We start from the raw sequence: 16,691 nt of genomic DNA, 5'->3' as shown, positions 1-16,691 counted from the left end.
GGCTGTGACGCAGCTGCCAGCAATGCAGCATCAACTGATGAAGAGTTGTCTGTAGGTTCATCTCGGCGGGACAAAGCATCAGCTACTTTTTTATTGCTGCCCCTTCTTGTATTCAATGACAAACTTATACCCCATTAGCTTGCGAACGTAGAGATGTTGATCCGTTGTTTGCACCACTTGTTGCAATAATTCTTTCAAACTTTTTTGATCAGTGCGGATGATGAATTCTCGGCCTAATAAATATTGCCTCCATTGTTGCACGGCTTCCACTACAGCGTACAATTCTTTGTGGTAAGTAGAAGCTACGCGGCGACGAGGCCCAAGATTTTTGCTGAAAAAAGATAACGGGTGATTATCCTGTAATAGAACAGCACCCACTCCAAAATCACAAGCATCAGTCTCGACACAAAACTGACGAGAGAAGTCGGGCAGACGGAGAACAGGAGCCGAAGTCATGGCTGTTTTGATGTCAACGAAGCTTTGCTCGGCTGCAGGTGACCAAACAAATGAGTCTTTCTTCAATAAACCAGTCAAAGGAGCTGCTATAAGTGCATAGTTGGCGATAAAACGCCTATAGTATCCTGTAAGACCCAAGAAACCCCTAAGCTGCTTAATTGTCGATGGAACGGGCCACGCGACCATTGCATCAATTTTACAAGAATCCGCCTTAAGCTATCCATCAGTGATGATATGCCCCAAATATTCGACCGAGGTGCTACAAAAAGAACACTTGGAGAGCTTAACATAAAACTGATTAGCTTGCAAGATAGATAATGCCTCGGCAAGATGCTTAGCGTGAAGATCCAAGCTTGCACTATAAATCAATATGTCATCAAAAAATACAATGACTGATTTCCTTAGCAATGACTGAAAAATTGTGTTCATAGCCGCTTGGAATGTGGAGGGAGCGTTAGTCAACCCGAAAGGCATGACTAAGAACTCAAAGTGCCCATCATGAGTTCGAAATGCTGTCTTAAAGACATCATCCTCCTGCATCCTAATTTGGTGGTATCCCGAACGCAAATCAAGTTTTGTGAAATATTTTGCCGCACCCAGCTCATCAAAAAGCTCATCCGTGGTGGGAATTGGGAAATGATCAAGTACAGTAGCCGTGTTAAGAGCACAATAATCAATACAGAACCGAAAAGAGCCATCTTTCTTGCGAATGAGCAGCACCGGTGAAGAAAAAGGACTCTGACTGCGTTGTATGATACCTTGATCAAGCATTTCACGAACTTGACGTTCGATTTCATTCTTTTGAAAATATGGATACCGATATGGCCGCACATTCACCGGCCGGGAGTTAGGTTGGAGATGAATTTTGTGGTCGAAGGGCCGACGCGGGGGCATGCCTGAAGGTGTAGAGAAGACCTGAATATGATGCTGTGAGGTTTCCAAGATGGACGCAGGCAAATCCGTCGGAAGAGACATCGGCTGTTCAACGGAGAGATTCGTGTCAGAAGGGTCGACTGCCACAAGCTCATACAGGTCATGGCCTGTAGTTCGAGCTAGCATAGCGGACAACATACAAACAGAAACCGGACGTGGAGGAGGTGTAATTCCTCGCAAGAGAACTGGAGTGCCATCTTTGATAAATTCCATCGTTCTCTCCGGATAATCATGTGTAACCTTACCCAATGACTCCAACCATTCCATACCCAAGATTAAATCCGAACCATAAGCGGCAAAGGACATGTAAATCCAAGACGAAAGAAGTCCCCTGCATCAATACTGTGGTCTTTTTAGAAACATGTGTGCATAGTAAATATTCGCCGCTTCCGACATACACACGGAACGGAGTAATAGGCGACAAAGGTAACTGTAATTTCTCCGCGACCCGGGGATGTAAAAAATCATGAGATGCTCCTGTATCTATCAAGATACTGACTTCAAGAGATCCGATAGTCCCCACAATGCTTAAAGATTTGGACCGTTTTCTTCCATCACGTGATTGCAAGTGAGATAAATCGGCTGTCACTAAATCCTTATCCTGGTCAGTCACTTGTTCCCCATCTTCATCAATACCCATATAAACGAGAAACGTCTGATTGCACACATGATTCGGTGCCCACTTATCATTAAAATACCAGCACTGACCGCTTCTTGAACTCTCAGCCTTCTCGGCTTTAGAAACACGGACTACCGGCAGCTTAGAAAAATCACGAGAGCGAGCAGAGGGCTGCTGCCCAGCAGCACTTGTGGTTGCAATAGTCTTCTCTGAAGATATTGGCGGTTGAGTTAGTGGTCCTCGGGAATCTTTTTGCGTCCATGGCCGTTTGTGAAACCTAGTAGTTGTTGGCGCATTGGATTCGGCATGAGTAGCCGATAATTCCTGAGATAACGCGAAAGCCGACGCCAAAGTAGTGGGACGGTGGAGCTTTACCTGCCTTTGAATCGGTTGTTTCAAACCTGTAATATAGATAGGCAAGAGTGTAGACTCCGGCACGCCGCAAATTCTATTCATCATCTTTTCGGAAGCCAATTGATATTCTGAAACAGAGCCCGTTTGACATAATTTGGAGATAAGACCAATATAATTTTCATAGCATTGCGGATCAAACCTGTGTCGAACATCTTCCAAAAAATCCAGCCAAGTGACAAAATGGTTATTGGCACGATAATTAAATATCCAATCGTCGACTAGTGGATCAAAAAGCATCACAATATAGTGTAATTTGTGGTCTTCCGGCATCATTATATGATCGAAATAATATTGTACCCACGAAATCCAATTCGAAGCATCATATCCATCAAAATGAGGCGGATCCATCTTCACTCTCGGAAAATAATCCGAATTCTGAAATCCAGAATTTTGAAATCCAGGCTGATGGCGGTTCAGAGGGGGATCCCAACAGGACCGCGAACGTGGATGATTATTATCCCACGTTGTAGAGTGGTTATTGCGGTTTTGGGGCGGTTCCCAAACATTTCTGGGGCGGAACTGCTCTGCCGAAAAATCAGGAAACTGATTGGACTGACTGTGAAACTGACGTGGTGGTCTATCCGACCGAACACGGTGACCGGAAGAGTACCCCGAGTCGTGTGGTGGACGGGGTAAGGGAATCTCTGGAAACCGGCGGGCAGGATATGTTGATCGAGGATAGTGATTTGACTCTGCGTGGGAATAAGTCTTGGAGCCCCGATGAAAGGACAAATTACGATGGTGATCGAAATCGCCATCAACATACTCCGGAAGATCATAAGGCGGATCAGGCTCAGGTTTATGCGTAGAGTCGAGATTGACTACGCGACGTTCAGTAGCGTCAATACGTGATTCCAAATGTGAAACACCCACTAATAATCGATCAAATTTCGCATTGACATGATCAATGGGCTGAGTATGTCGTACTTCGGGTGACTCGATTCCGTTAGAGTTATCTGGAATACAATTAAGAACTAAACTCTCCTTGCGACCTACACCAGATTGTCGTCTCGACGTCCCAGTAATAGGTTCCGTGTTAGAGTTTGTATACTAGAAATCACGTTTCGAGTGATTGAATACTGTAAAACTCTTATTTTATTTTCCAAGGAATAAAACAGATTATTTTTGTCATAATGTTGTTATGTTTTACATTTAATGGATGTTAATGCATGTTTAAATGTATAAGTTAACCTAACAAAGTCTAAGTCTTTGTTTTAGTAGACCGGTTGTGGGCGTCGTCCACTTTAAGGTAACACGGTCAGTTCTAAACAAAGAAAAAGATGAATTTCACAACCTAGATGGAATTTGACTATCCATCGAGAAAGGTTGCAATGTCAGTCCGCATATTTTTAATCCTTACTGAAATAAGATGACATTGGTGTGGTATAGCACTGAACGGATCTAACAGCAAGACTTGCCTTGGGCTATCTACTGAAAGGCAAGGTCTTGATAATATTTGTTTCTTAATCAATGTAGGTTAGCATTGAGCATACGGTATTGATTATGCACTACTTTGACTTATCAAATGGTGCGGGTTTTTCGTAACCCAATTATCCTGATATATTGGGTAGTGGTGATCAATATCTAGCGGTGCTAGGATTGCTATTATATTGAATCGTGCACGAGGAGAGTCTCGTTTGATAATGTCCTCAAGAGGAGCGCGAAACAAGGTTTTATTATTCGGAACCTAGCTAGTTGGAGTGTGATTACTCTATGAATAATAAATAAGTGTTTCATGCTAAGTCCACTCTTGGAATTAATAAGAAGTTAATTAATTACGTCAGTAGCAGACATTAATTAATTAATGGACATTTTAATCTTAAGCATGGGAAATGAAAGTTAAACGGAAACCCGGATTACTTGTAATTTCGGATTTGGATGGGGAGAGTTCAATATTACATCTGTAGTGGCTGCTCGTATTATTCCAATTATAACTTATATTAAATTGTGGGTTCAATTTAATTAGTAAAAAGTAAATTGGATGAGCCCATATCCAAAACCTTCCATAGATCCCTGTCTGGGCCCAAAAGGAACTTAGTATAAATAGGAGAATAAAAGAGACAGAAATAACACAATTTTCATTATTGAAATTTTCGAAATTTTCAGCCCTAAGCTGAAGAGAATTTCGAATTCCTCTCCTATTCCAAAAAGGATTTCTTCTGTCTTCTTTATTTAAGTCCTAGTATTCTAGTAATATCAGCTCACACTGATATTGGGATACAGTTCGGAAACCAGAGAGAAGATTTGTGGTCTAGTACTCAAGCATCACGTGGAGAAGAAGCTAGCCATCTTCAATTCTTTGGAGAATTAATTAGGTATTTTTCTACTCCGTAGAAAAGCATGTTTTAGGTTTCAATATTCTTAAAGCATGATTAATTCAAGTTATGAGCACGATACATGTGATAATTAAGCGAATAGGTTTTGTCTAAATAATCTGCTAAATAGATCTGATTATTATGTGATTGATATTTATGCGCCCGCTTCCGCTGCCAGCACCATCAATTGGTATCAGAGCCAGTCTTTGGCTCTGATTATTTGGATTTAAATTTCGCGAAATTCATGTATGCATGTCTTTTTTGATTTCGAAGCTTGTTCTTGTGTTTTTGTTATTTTTGTTTATGCATGTTGAACTCAAGAACATTCGAATCATAGAACTTGAATTATTCGAACGGGCGAGATGTGCGATTCGTCAGCGCTTGCGCCGGGACGAATCGCACTACGTGCGATCGGAGTAGGGTTGTCGAGTTGAGTGGGAGCCGAGGGTGACGGACAAGGGGCGACGCGCCGGCGAGAATGGACTCGAGCGCGCCACCGGCCGAACCCGTCAAACCCTAGCCGGCTCCGAATCGAGCTCGACGAGCCGCGACAACTAGTGGAGACGACGGGCAGCGATTGCGCGGCGACGCGCCGACAAGCGAGGGCTCGTGCGTGCCGCCGGTTGAAACCGCACACCCAGGTCGCACCCTGCTGCATCGCGCAAGGAAGAAAGGCACGGTGGCTCTTCGGAGAGCCGCCGAGGCGCCGATCTTCTTCGCCGGAAACCCTAACCCTAACCCTAGAACCCTAGTCGCCTAGCCCTGACGTCACCGGACCAAGAGCAGCCATGCCTCTCGAGGCAGCTGCTGGTTCTCGCGAGGATCGCCGGAGCAGTGGGAGCTCGACGGAGCTGGGCAGCCTTGGCTGCGCGGCTGGTTGACGTGCGACGGAGGGAGATCGCGGCGGTTATACGCCAGGAAGAAGAAGGGAGGAGGAAGCATCGCGCCTTCGGGCGCGGCCTTTCGGCGGCGGTCGGGCGGCGAATTCGCCGCCCCGGCGAGCGTCTCCGGAAGATATCTTCAAATCTTCGTCGTGTAGTTTCGTGCAAAACTCGAATCACAAGATAGAGACGAAAGATTATTTTAATGATTATTTTAATTGATTAATTAATAGAAATCATTAAAAATAATATTATTTAACGAAATAAAATATTTTGGGAAGATTTCCCTAGTTTTTATGAATATTTGAATTATTTTCTATATCTATGAATATTTTATATCCTAGATGATATAGATAAGAATAATTTAATAGTTTCCTAAATATAATATATCTAGAATCTATAATAAGATAGATATATATAAGATTACATTAAATAATATAATTTAATTCTCTTCCTAATCTTGAACTTGGAAATTATATGAATTTAATTTTTCATGTCTAATTAAGATTATAAATAATGTACTTTATTTTAGATATATCTTATAGTATGAAATGAATAAGAATTAAATTCTAGATTAATAATTCCTAAATTAAGATATTAAAGATAATAAAAGATTTAATTATCCAGTCAATTAAATACCAACAGAATTTAATTAGTCTTAATCTGCCTTAAGGCTAAAGGATAATTAATTAAAACCATAACTCAAATATCTAAGCGATAATTATGAACTAAAAGTTTATAGGACTGCCAAATATTGTGAAGCTGATTTTCTAATATTATCGCCACCTACAGAGTAGGGACAATAATCCTACGAAAACAGTAAGTTAATAAGGGCAGACTTCTCAAATAATAAATAGAATGAACTAGAAAGTGGTTCCTAATATCATCGCCACCTACAGAGTAGGGACAATAATCCTAAGGAACTACGAGTTTCAGGGTTCAATCAGAATTTATGAGATAGCTTGGTTTTGTTATTAACACATGAACATTCTTATGGGAGTGTGTTGTAGAAATAAAATTCTGTAATGCTAAACCAGATGGTCGTGCTTATGCAGCATTAGATGTGTCGATCTCCAGAGGAGGAAGCTATTGATATGTCGGTGTTGTGACCAGTAAATTGTCAAAAGTTTAATGCGTATTAACCTCCAGAGGAGGATACAATTTATTAATTTGACTGTTGTAAGATTTTGAAAAGTTTTATGGTTAATCTACTCAATTTCCTTACATAAGTTTATGACAAATAGTAAAATCTTCTGTTTGCACTGCAATAAAATCCGTCAAGATGTCTTTTAATCCTCTCTCTGCCATTCTCAAAGAAAACAAACTCGAGGGCCAAAATTACATAGAATGGAAACAAAACTTGGATATCGTTCTCACAGCTGAAGAGTACAAGTTTGTACTCACTACTCCGCAGCCTCCAGTCCCCGTGGCTAACACCTCGGTGGGAGTTCAGAATGTGCATAAACGGTGGCATAAGGCGAATGAGATGGCTAAGTGCTACATGTTGGCATCTATGTCTTCAGTACTCAAGCATCAGCATTCTGCCATGGCGACTGCCGCCGAGATTATGCAAAATCTTACAAATCTGTTTGGTACTCAGAATCGAACGGTTAAGTCTCAAGCCTTTCGGAGTATCATGACGAAGTCTATGAAGGAAGGCACGTCTGTGAGGCAACATGTCCTCGAGATGATGAGCCACCTCAATCAGATTGAGGTTTTGGGAGGGACGATCGATCCCGAGTCCCAGGTTACTATAATCCTTCAGAGTCTTCCCCCTAGCTTCCAGCAGTTCAAGATCAACTTCGAGATGAACAAGCGGGATTATACTTTGGCTGAGCTGCTGACTGAACTTCAGTCGGAGGAGGACCTTATGGTTCAAGCTAAGGTAGCCATGCTAAGTTTGGCGCTTAATTCCTCTGGGTCTAAGCCTAGAAGAGGAAAGAAAAAGGCACCGAACCTAGTGGCAGCTAACATTGCTAAGGGAAAGAAGAAACAGAGAGGTGACAAGAAGCAAACTAGAAAGTGCTTCAAATGTAGAGAGAAAGGTCATTGGAAGCCAGATTGTCCTAAAAAGGGCAAGGCTACAGGTATGCACCATGCTCTAGTAGTCGAGTCATGTTTGGCTTCGACATCTACTCATTCTTGGGTTATTGATACTGGAGCAACTGATCATATATGTTTTGATCCTGACTTAATGCAGGTGACAAGACGGTTACATGATCGTGAGATCGAAGTCCAGCTGGGCGACGCTACGAAAGTGGCGGCCGTTGCAGTGGGAGACGTTTATTTACGTTTTTCTAGTGATAGATTTTTTATTTTGAAGAATGTTTTGTTGATACCTTCTTTTAGAAGAAATTTAATTTCAGTTTCTAAATTGTCTTATGATGGATATTCGATTTCTTTTAATGACAATTGTGTTATTAAGAAAGATGGCTCTTATATATGTCGTGGTATCATAGAAAACAATCTGTACACAATCACTTCTACACAATTTAATCAACGTAAATCAGAACTCAATGCAACATCAAAAATTTCTAAGAAAAGAAAAGAACCTTCAAGTTCAATGAATGACACGTACTTATGGCACCTTAGACTTGGTCATGCCAACGAAAGAAGGATTCATGCGATGGTTGATCAAGATCTTATCAAAGGTCTTGAGAAGGAACCATTTTCGAAGTGTGAATCCTGTCTCGAAGGCAAGATGACTAAGAGACCTTTTAGGTCAAAGGGAAATAGGGCCAAGGAAGTACTTGAGCTCATTCATATGGATGTGTGTGGACCAATGTCAACCGAGGCAAGGGGCGGCTATCGATACTTCGTCACCTTTATAGATGACTTCTCGAAAGTTGGATACGTCTATTTGATGCGCTACAAGTCTGAAACTTTTGACAAGTTCAAGGAGTTTAAGGCTAATGTAGAGACGCATCATGGTAAGACTATCAAATGCCTGCGATCTGATCGCGGAGGCGAATACCTAAGTGCCGAGTTATTGGACTACTTATCAGTAGCGGGAATTCAATCCCAAACGACTGTGCCGGGCACACCCCAGCAGAATGGCGTAGCTGAAAGAAGGAATTGGACCTTATTAAATATGGTCCGGTCGATGATGAGTTATGCACGGTTACCTGTTTCGTTTTGGGGGCATGCTTTGCTTTCAGTAAACTATCTCTTAGACAACTTACCTTCTAAATCAGTTCCTACTACCCCATATGAGTTGTGGAATGGGCGAAAGCCCAATCTGGAACATCTCAGAGTATTGGGATGTCCGGCTCATGTATTGGAAAAGGATCCAACTAAGCTGGAATCTAGGACGGAGGTTTGTGTGTTTATAGGATACCCTAGAGGAACGAAAGCTTATGAATTCTATAGTCCCAGAGATCAGAAAGTGATTGTGAGCACTCATGTCACATTCTTAGAGGAAGACTATGTAATGAATCATAAGCCCAGCAGTGAGATAGCTCTTAAAGAGCTAACTCAAGTCACAACTTCCAATAACCAAGAACAATTACCTAGTGTAACAACAATTCCAGAAATTTCAACTAATACACCAGATATTGTAGTGCCGCGTCGCAGTGGGAGGGTCTCTCATGAGCCCGAAAGATACATTGGTTTGGGAGAGTGCATGGATCACTCCTCGGACAGCAATGTACTTGATCCCTGGAATCTTGCAGAGGCGCAGGCAGATGTCGATCATTGCGAATGGGTGAAAGCAATGGATTCGGAACTACAATCAATGGTAGACAAAGACGTCTATGATTTGTCTGTCCTACCCGAAGGCTGTACTGCCATTGGGAGCAAGTGGATATACAAACGTAAACGTGGACCCGATGGACGAATTAAAGTCTTTAAGGGAAGACTAGTGGCTAAGGGGTATACCCAAAAGGAAGGCATCGATTATGATGAGACCTTCTTCCCAGTGGCCATGCTCAAATCGATCCGTATACTTTTGTCTATAGCAGCTTACATGGATTGGGAAGTATGGCAGATGGACGTTAAGACTGCGTTTTTAAACGGGAGTCTTGAGGAGACCATCTACATGGAACAACCCGAAGGCTATGTGGTAAAGGGCAAGGAACACATGGTTTGGAAGCTTAAGAAGGCCATTTATGGCCTCAAGCAAGCATCTAGATCATGGAACCAGTGTTTCGATCAAACTGTTCAAAAGTTTGGATTCGAAATATGTCCTAATGAAAGCTGTGTGTATAAGAAGGTTGAAAAGAGAAATGTTGTGTTCATAGTTTTATATATAGATGACATTCTTCTAATTGGAAACAATAAAAAGATGTTGTCATCAGTGCGAACTTGGTTGTCCAGCCAGTTCGAGATGAAAGATATGGGTGATGCGGGACACATTCTCGGTATCAAGGTTCTTAGGAACCGAGCTAAGAGAATCTTGTGCTTATCCCAAGAATCTTACATCGATACAGTACTTAGACGCTTTAGCATGCAGGATGCCAAGAAAGGTTTTCTACCTTTTAGACATGGCATCCATTTATCTCAAGAGATGTGTCCTAAGACAGCATCTGAGATAGCAGAGATGAGAAGAATACCATATGCCTCGGCAGTTGGTAGTCTCATGTATGCTATGCTTTGTACTAGACCGGATATCTGCTTTGTTGTTGGCATGGTAGCAAGATATCAATCAAATCCCGGCCAAGGACATTGGACTGCCGTAAAGAACATACTCAAGTACCTTAATCGGACTAAGGACTATGTTCTAGTTTACAATGCAGCCGAGCTCTGTCCTTTAGGATATACAGATTCAGATTTTCAAGCTGATGTAGATTCGAGAAAATCAACTTCCGGATATGTGTTTACCTTAGGAGGTGGAGCTGTAATTTGGAAGAGTGTAAAGCAGAAATGCATTGCAGACTCTACCATGGAAGCCGAGTATGTGGCCGCTTCGGAGGTTGCAAAAGAGGCTGTATGGCTTAAGAACTTCCTTCTGGACTTAGGTGTGGTTTCGAATATGCCCAAGAGCATCACCATCTATTGTGACAATTCTGGTGCTGTGGCAAATTCGAGAGAACCACGGGCTCATAAAGCGAGCAAGCACATAGAGAGGAAGTATCATATTATACGAGATATAGTGCAGAGAGGAGACATAAAAGTGGTCAAGATTGAGTCAGGAAACAACCTGGCAGATCCTTTCACGAAGGCATTAGCGGTAAAGCCGTATGAAAGCCATGTTGAAGGAATGGGAGTTCGACTAATTCAAGACCTCAATCCGCTTTCAGTATAAGTCGGAGAATTTGACGTTAGTTAGCACATTTTGTATACTCGAAAGTGTTTTGAGTATAAGTGGGAGATTGTTAGAGTTTGTATACTAGAAATCACGTTTCGAGTGATTGAATACTGTAAAACTCTTATTTTATTTTCCAAGGAATAAAACAGATTATTTTTGTCATAATGTTGTTATGTTTTACATTTAATGGATGTTAATGCATGTTTAAATGTATAAGTTAACCTAACAAAGTCTAAGTCTTTGTTTTAGTAGACCGGTTGTGGGCGTCGTCCACTTTAAGGTAACACGGTCAGTTCTAAACAAAGAAAAAGATGAATTTCACAACCTAGATGGAATTTGACTATCCATCGAAAAAGGTTGCAATGTCAGTCCGCATATTTTTAATCCTTACTGAAATAAGATGACATTGGTGTGGTATAGCACTGAACGGATCTAACAGCAAGACTTGCCTTGGGCTATCTACTGAAAGGCAAGGTCTTGATAATATTTGTTTCTTAATCAATGTAGGTTAGCATTGAGCATACGGTATTGATTATGCACTACTTTGACTTATCAAATGGTGCGGGTTTTTCGTAACCCAATTATCCTGATATATTGGGTAGTGGTGATCAATATCTGACGGTGCTAGGATTGCTATTATATTGAATCGTGCACGAGGAGAGTCTCGTTTGATAATGTCCTCAAGAGGAGCGCGAAACAAGGTTTTATTATTCGGAACCTAGCTAGTTGGAGTTTGATTACTCTATGAATAATAAATAAGTGTTTCATGCTAAGTCCACTCTTGGAATTAATAAGAAGTTAATTAATTACGTCAGTAGCAGACATTAATTAATTAATGGACATTTTAATCTTAAGCACGGGAAATGAAAGTTAAACGGAAACCCGAATTACTTGTAATTTCGGATTTGGATGGGGAGAGTTCAATATTACATCTGTAGTGGCTGCTCGTAATATTCCAATTATAACTTATATTAAATTGTGGGTTCAATTTAATTAGTAAAAAGTAAATTGGATGAGCCCATATCCAAAACCTTCCATAGATCCCTGTCTGGGCCCAAAAGGAACTTAGTATAAATAGGAGAATAAAGGAGACAGAAATAACACAATTTTCATTATTGAAATTTTTGAAATTTTCAGCCCTAAGCTGAAGAGAATTTCGAATTCCTCTCCTATTCCAAAAAGGATTTCTTCTGTCTTCTTTATTTAACTCCTAGTATTCTAGCAATATCAGCCCACACTGATATTGGGATACAGTTCGGGAACCAGAGAGAAGATTTGTGGTCTAGTACTCAAAGCATCACGTGGAGAAGAAGCTAGCCATCTTCAATTCTTTGGAGAATTAATTAGGTATTTTTCTGCTCCGTAGAAAAGCATGTTTTAGGTTTCAATATTCTTAAAGCATGATTAATTCAAGTTATGAGTATGATACATGTGATAATTACGCGAATAGGTTTTGACTAAATAATCTGCTACATAGATCTGATTATTATGTGATTGATATTTATGCGCCCGCTTCCGCTGCCAGCACCATCATTCCGGTGGGTTGAAATCAGAGGGCATTCCCCACTGTGAACCAGCTTGTTCGTTGGTAGACATGAGTTGAGCTCTCAATGAAAGCACCAGATGATACGTTATAGAAGTATCATTAATGATAATCGGCGGCGACTTTGCTCGGTGATCGATGGTTCCGCACGCGAGAGAGATTCTCGTCGGGCAGAGAAAGAAGTTTTTGAGAGCTTTGTAAAGAGACGTGAATTTTTGGGAAATAAACTTATCACTCATTACCATAATATGTTGACAAGTTTCCCTTTTTTATATTCTAGGACCCTAGGGTGGTTCGACCTCCTACCTTTCGGGAAAGAACCACTAAGAAAACCCGAGATGGGGCTTATAGATACGCCCGACACTTACAATATAATCAACACACTAATAATACTATAATATGCTTCTAATACACAACGTAAATAAACTATCTCATTTCGGCACACAATCGATGAGGCGATTGGGTGGCCGAGTGTTTCTCTTCGGGCAACTGCTGCTCTTCTTGTTGGATTGACCCTGTTGTTGCACCTTGTTGGGGCTATTCTGTAGTTGATCGGAAGTCTGGTGATGGTCTTGAGATGACACTTGAGCATGAGTTTGAGGTGATCCTATATCACAATGCCATCGCCATTTCATGCTGCTGCTCCGGCAGCGCCTCCTCCGTAGTCGACTTTTCGGAGCTCCGTCGTTGCCGAACAGCCCTTCAGCCTAAGCTAAGTTCTAATTCTTTTACAGTTACCTAAGTTCTACTAGGATTTGCTTAAAGGAGTTGTTACTGATCTGTTTTGGTTTTCATGATATGGTGTTCTATGTGAATGAAATGGAGTTATAAGGAAGGGTGAGATGGTTACCTTTCTTTTGCCTGCTGGACTGGGTTCTAGCTCCTTGATGAAACAGAATAATTTCTCCCTATTCCTCTTCTTTCTTTCACACTCTCTCGGTTATGGGGGTGAAAAGGATTTGTGTAACTGAGGGAACTGATTAGAGATGGGCACCTATATATATACTAAATTCTGGAGTTTGTTGGGATTTGGTCAAAGGGGTGTGTGCAGAGAGAAATCTGCTCTCTTGGCTTCTTGCTTAGACTTTAATGGAGTTTGTTTACTTGTTGCAGCTCCTGCAACCTATTAGGATTTGGTCAAGATTTTAAATGAAATTCAATAATTCTCTTGATCGATCTTAAATGTCCAACGCTCCTTTGATTGTCTTAACGATTATCTGAAAAAAAAAAATTTATCTAGTTATTCGGCGTCCCTTTTAGAAGAGCTTAAAAGATGTCACAGTAAGGGGTGTTACATAATTAGTTAGATGAAAGTACTAAAGTGTTATTTAATTGAATCGATTCTCAAGTGAGAATAAATTGAATATATAACCTTGAGGACCTGTAAGGATTACTCCATAATAAACCTGATCACCAAAAACATAACCTAATAAAATGTCTAAGCCCGGGTTCAAACCGGGGACCCCTAGTGTGTGAGACTAGCGTGATAAACGACTACACCACCCAGACTTAATACAGGTAGTCGCTGCACTATCTTTAAAAGTAGATGACAAAGTGCTCAAGTAATTTAATTTCTCAAAGTCCGAATACATATAAAATATTTGTTTTTCGGTAAGAGATTTTATGTAGTGTTATTTTGTGAGTTAATTAATGAATAGAATAAAGTAACATAGAAAAAAAAAATAGAGATGATGGGTGTTTCCATTTTTGAAGTGACGACCCAAAAATGAAAACACTTTATTTTTAATGGGCTGAGAAAATAGGTACATATATAAGAGAATCCACAATAAGAATAGGTCAGCCACTCTCTCTCTCTGCCACGTCATCAGTACTAAAAATCCACCTACCACATCAGCATTTTACTTAAATAGGCTAGCCTTAGGCCAGCCATAGGCCAGCCGCAATAAAAATAATTCAAAAACAAATACATATACGGAATTAAATTTACGATTAAATTACGGAATTAAATTTACGAGACATATACGGGAAAATTCATTCATTTCATTAAAAAAAAGGTACATAGATAAAAAAAATACATGATTTTTTTTAAAAAAAACGGGCTTCCACACACGAGCCCCGCCGCTCTCTATTACTCGTCGTCGCCGCCGCCGTCCTCGCTGTCCTCGCCGCCGCCACCCGGGGTATCTGAGCCCGCGTCTGAGCCCCCCACCAATGCCCTCGTGGCATCCAAATCCACTTGCATGTTCACGAGCATCGAGTGGAGAAACCTCTTCTCCGTGGGGTCAGTTGCGGCCTTCCACTCTTGGAAGACCTTGTACATCTGGTCCTCCGTTTTTGCACGCGAGAATAAGGTGTACGCGCGTGGGGGGTGCCGAGATGACCTCCTGGGGCGATAGGAGGGATCCTCCCCTCGCTGCCCGTTGCGCCCGCTTTTTTTCAACCGGGTGAGGGCGACGAGTAAAGGATGGAGGGGACGGAAACTCCTCAGCATCCGGGGGGAGGTTGTGGGATCCGCCGCTGCTGAAGCTGTAGTCGCCGGAATAGTTCAGCCTCTGCTTCTTCGGCCACCCAGCGTCGCACCCCGCCCGGAACTTCTCGGAGTCCTTCAGCAACACATAGCATTCCCAGAAGGTGCCCGACAAGGGGAACTGACTCTCTGCTATCCTCCGGGCGTCCTCCTCATTCTGCCCACTAGTCAGCATGCGGAGGGCGTTGGCGTACAGCCCCGAAAATCGGCCGACCGCGGCCCTGATGCGTTCCCACCCCTTCCGGCACTCCTCCCCGCTGTAGTCCTTTCCGTGCGGGCAGTTCCTCCTATAGGCTGCTCTAATCTTTGCCCACATGTTGACGACCCGCTGGTTGTTCGCAACCAGCAGATCGTCGCAAACCGACAACCACGCCTTGGCCACGCCGGCATACTCATCCTCCGTCCACTTCCTCCGCGTGGGGGTGTCGTGAACAGCGGGCTGCGACGACTCGCCGACCACCTTGCCCTTCTCTTTGGTCTTCTTCTTCTTCGGCGCGGCCCGACCCGCTGGAACGGGAGTATCCGGCTCCCCGAGATCGATCCCCATCTCATGCAAGGACAAAAGGTCATCGCCAGTGAACTGCGTCTCCACTTGGGTCGACGTGTGAGACGAAGATGTCAAAAAATCAAGAGAGGGACGATAGACCGTGTCCCCCCCGGTGACCCCTGCATCCCGGGCTGCATCCCTCCTTGCCATACCGGCATCATCCCCATCATCTGCTGCATCTGGGGCATACCTCCCCACCCCGACGTTGCCTGCCCGCCGCTGGCCTGCACCCCGCCCGGCATCCACCCTGGTTCCCCCCCTGCGCTCCCGCCATCATCCCCATCAACTGTTGCCAAGGGACGTTAAACCCTGGGCTCATCTGCTCGTGGGAGTCTAAGATCCGCTCGTCGCCGGACTGGACTCGTTGTTGTTGTCCATCGCTCGATATTGCTCTTGTACAAAAATTTAGAGAGAGAAAAAACTCGTTAAAACAAGTGGTGCAAATGAAAATGAAACTAAAATCGCGTATGTATAGGTTTTCAAAAAAAATTTTTAAAAAAAAACGAAAATTTTGCGCTGGCCGATCGGCTCGCCACAATGGCGGCCAGCGCATCGGCCAGCGCCCTCAAATCGGCTAGCCCACGCCGATTTTTTCACCGATTCGCGGCTGGCCGTTTCCAATAGTTCGGCTAGCCGGTGGGCTAGCCGCTATTGGAGATGCTCTAACAAGGAACTCAAGTTCAAGTTTCATCAACTTTGCTCCTCTTGCCATTCATTGGGTGAGGACCGACTTCAAATGCTTGTATATATTGCTCCTTGGTCTTCTCTTTTATTGATCACATTCTTTAGGGTCACAAAGTCTGCGTTGTTTAATTCCCAAGTTAAATGCTAGTTGAGTATGTGAATTATGCATAGTTTAGATAACAAACGTTAGAATCACTTAAAGTTCTAGTTAATATTAAAAACATTAGGATAATCACATTTTTATGTAAAAATATCGCAACGGACACCAATAATATTATTATAGTATTACTCCACTTGTTTGCGAATAAGAGTCTTACTTTTAGGAAATTTTTAAAGAGTGAGTGAAAGAAAGTGAAATATGAACTCCGCCTATATATATAAGTTTTAAATGATTTGTGAGTGGAATGAGTTGGTGGAATGTAGGACCTTTAATACCGTTTATAGAAATAATGAACTGGGACTCTTATTCGCAGAAGGACCAAGATGATAGTTGAAAATGTGAGCCAAGGCTCTTGGGTACCACTTAACAAGTTGATTGCGATAAAACTCTCCTATTGCTCAGAATG

The 16,691-nt window shown here is 42.3% G+C and overlaps 1 non-coding gene across 1 annotated transcript; it reads right to left on the bottom strand.

The window, feature by feature from the left end:
• Positions 1–13,841: 13,841 nt before the first annotated feature.
• On the bottom strand, positions 13,842–13,915 carry TRNAV-CAC (transfer RNA valine (anticodon CAC)). Its single transcript has one exon. It is a non-coding gene; the product is annotated as a tRNA-Val (tRNA).
• Between the last annotated feature and the right edge of the window lie 2,776 nt (positions 13,916–16,691).

This window comes from Salvia hispanica, chromosome 2, assembly GCF_029641045.1.
Source record: "Salvia hispanica isolate PSC_SH4W2 chromosome 2, Shi_PSC_v1, whole genome shotgun sequence".
In the NCBI taxonomy this organism is placed as follows: Eukaryota; Viridiplantae; Streptophyta; class Magnoliopsida; order Lamiales; family Lamiaceae; genus Salvia; species Salvia hispanica.
The sequence above is the reverse complement of the archived record's forward strand: the minus strand, read 5'-3'. Positions and strand labels throughout refer to the sequence as shown.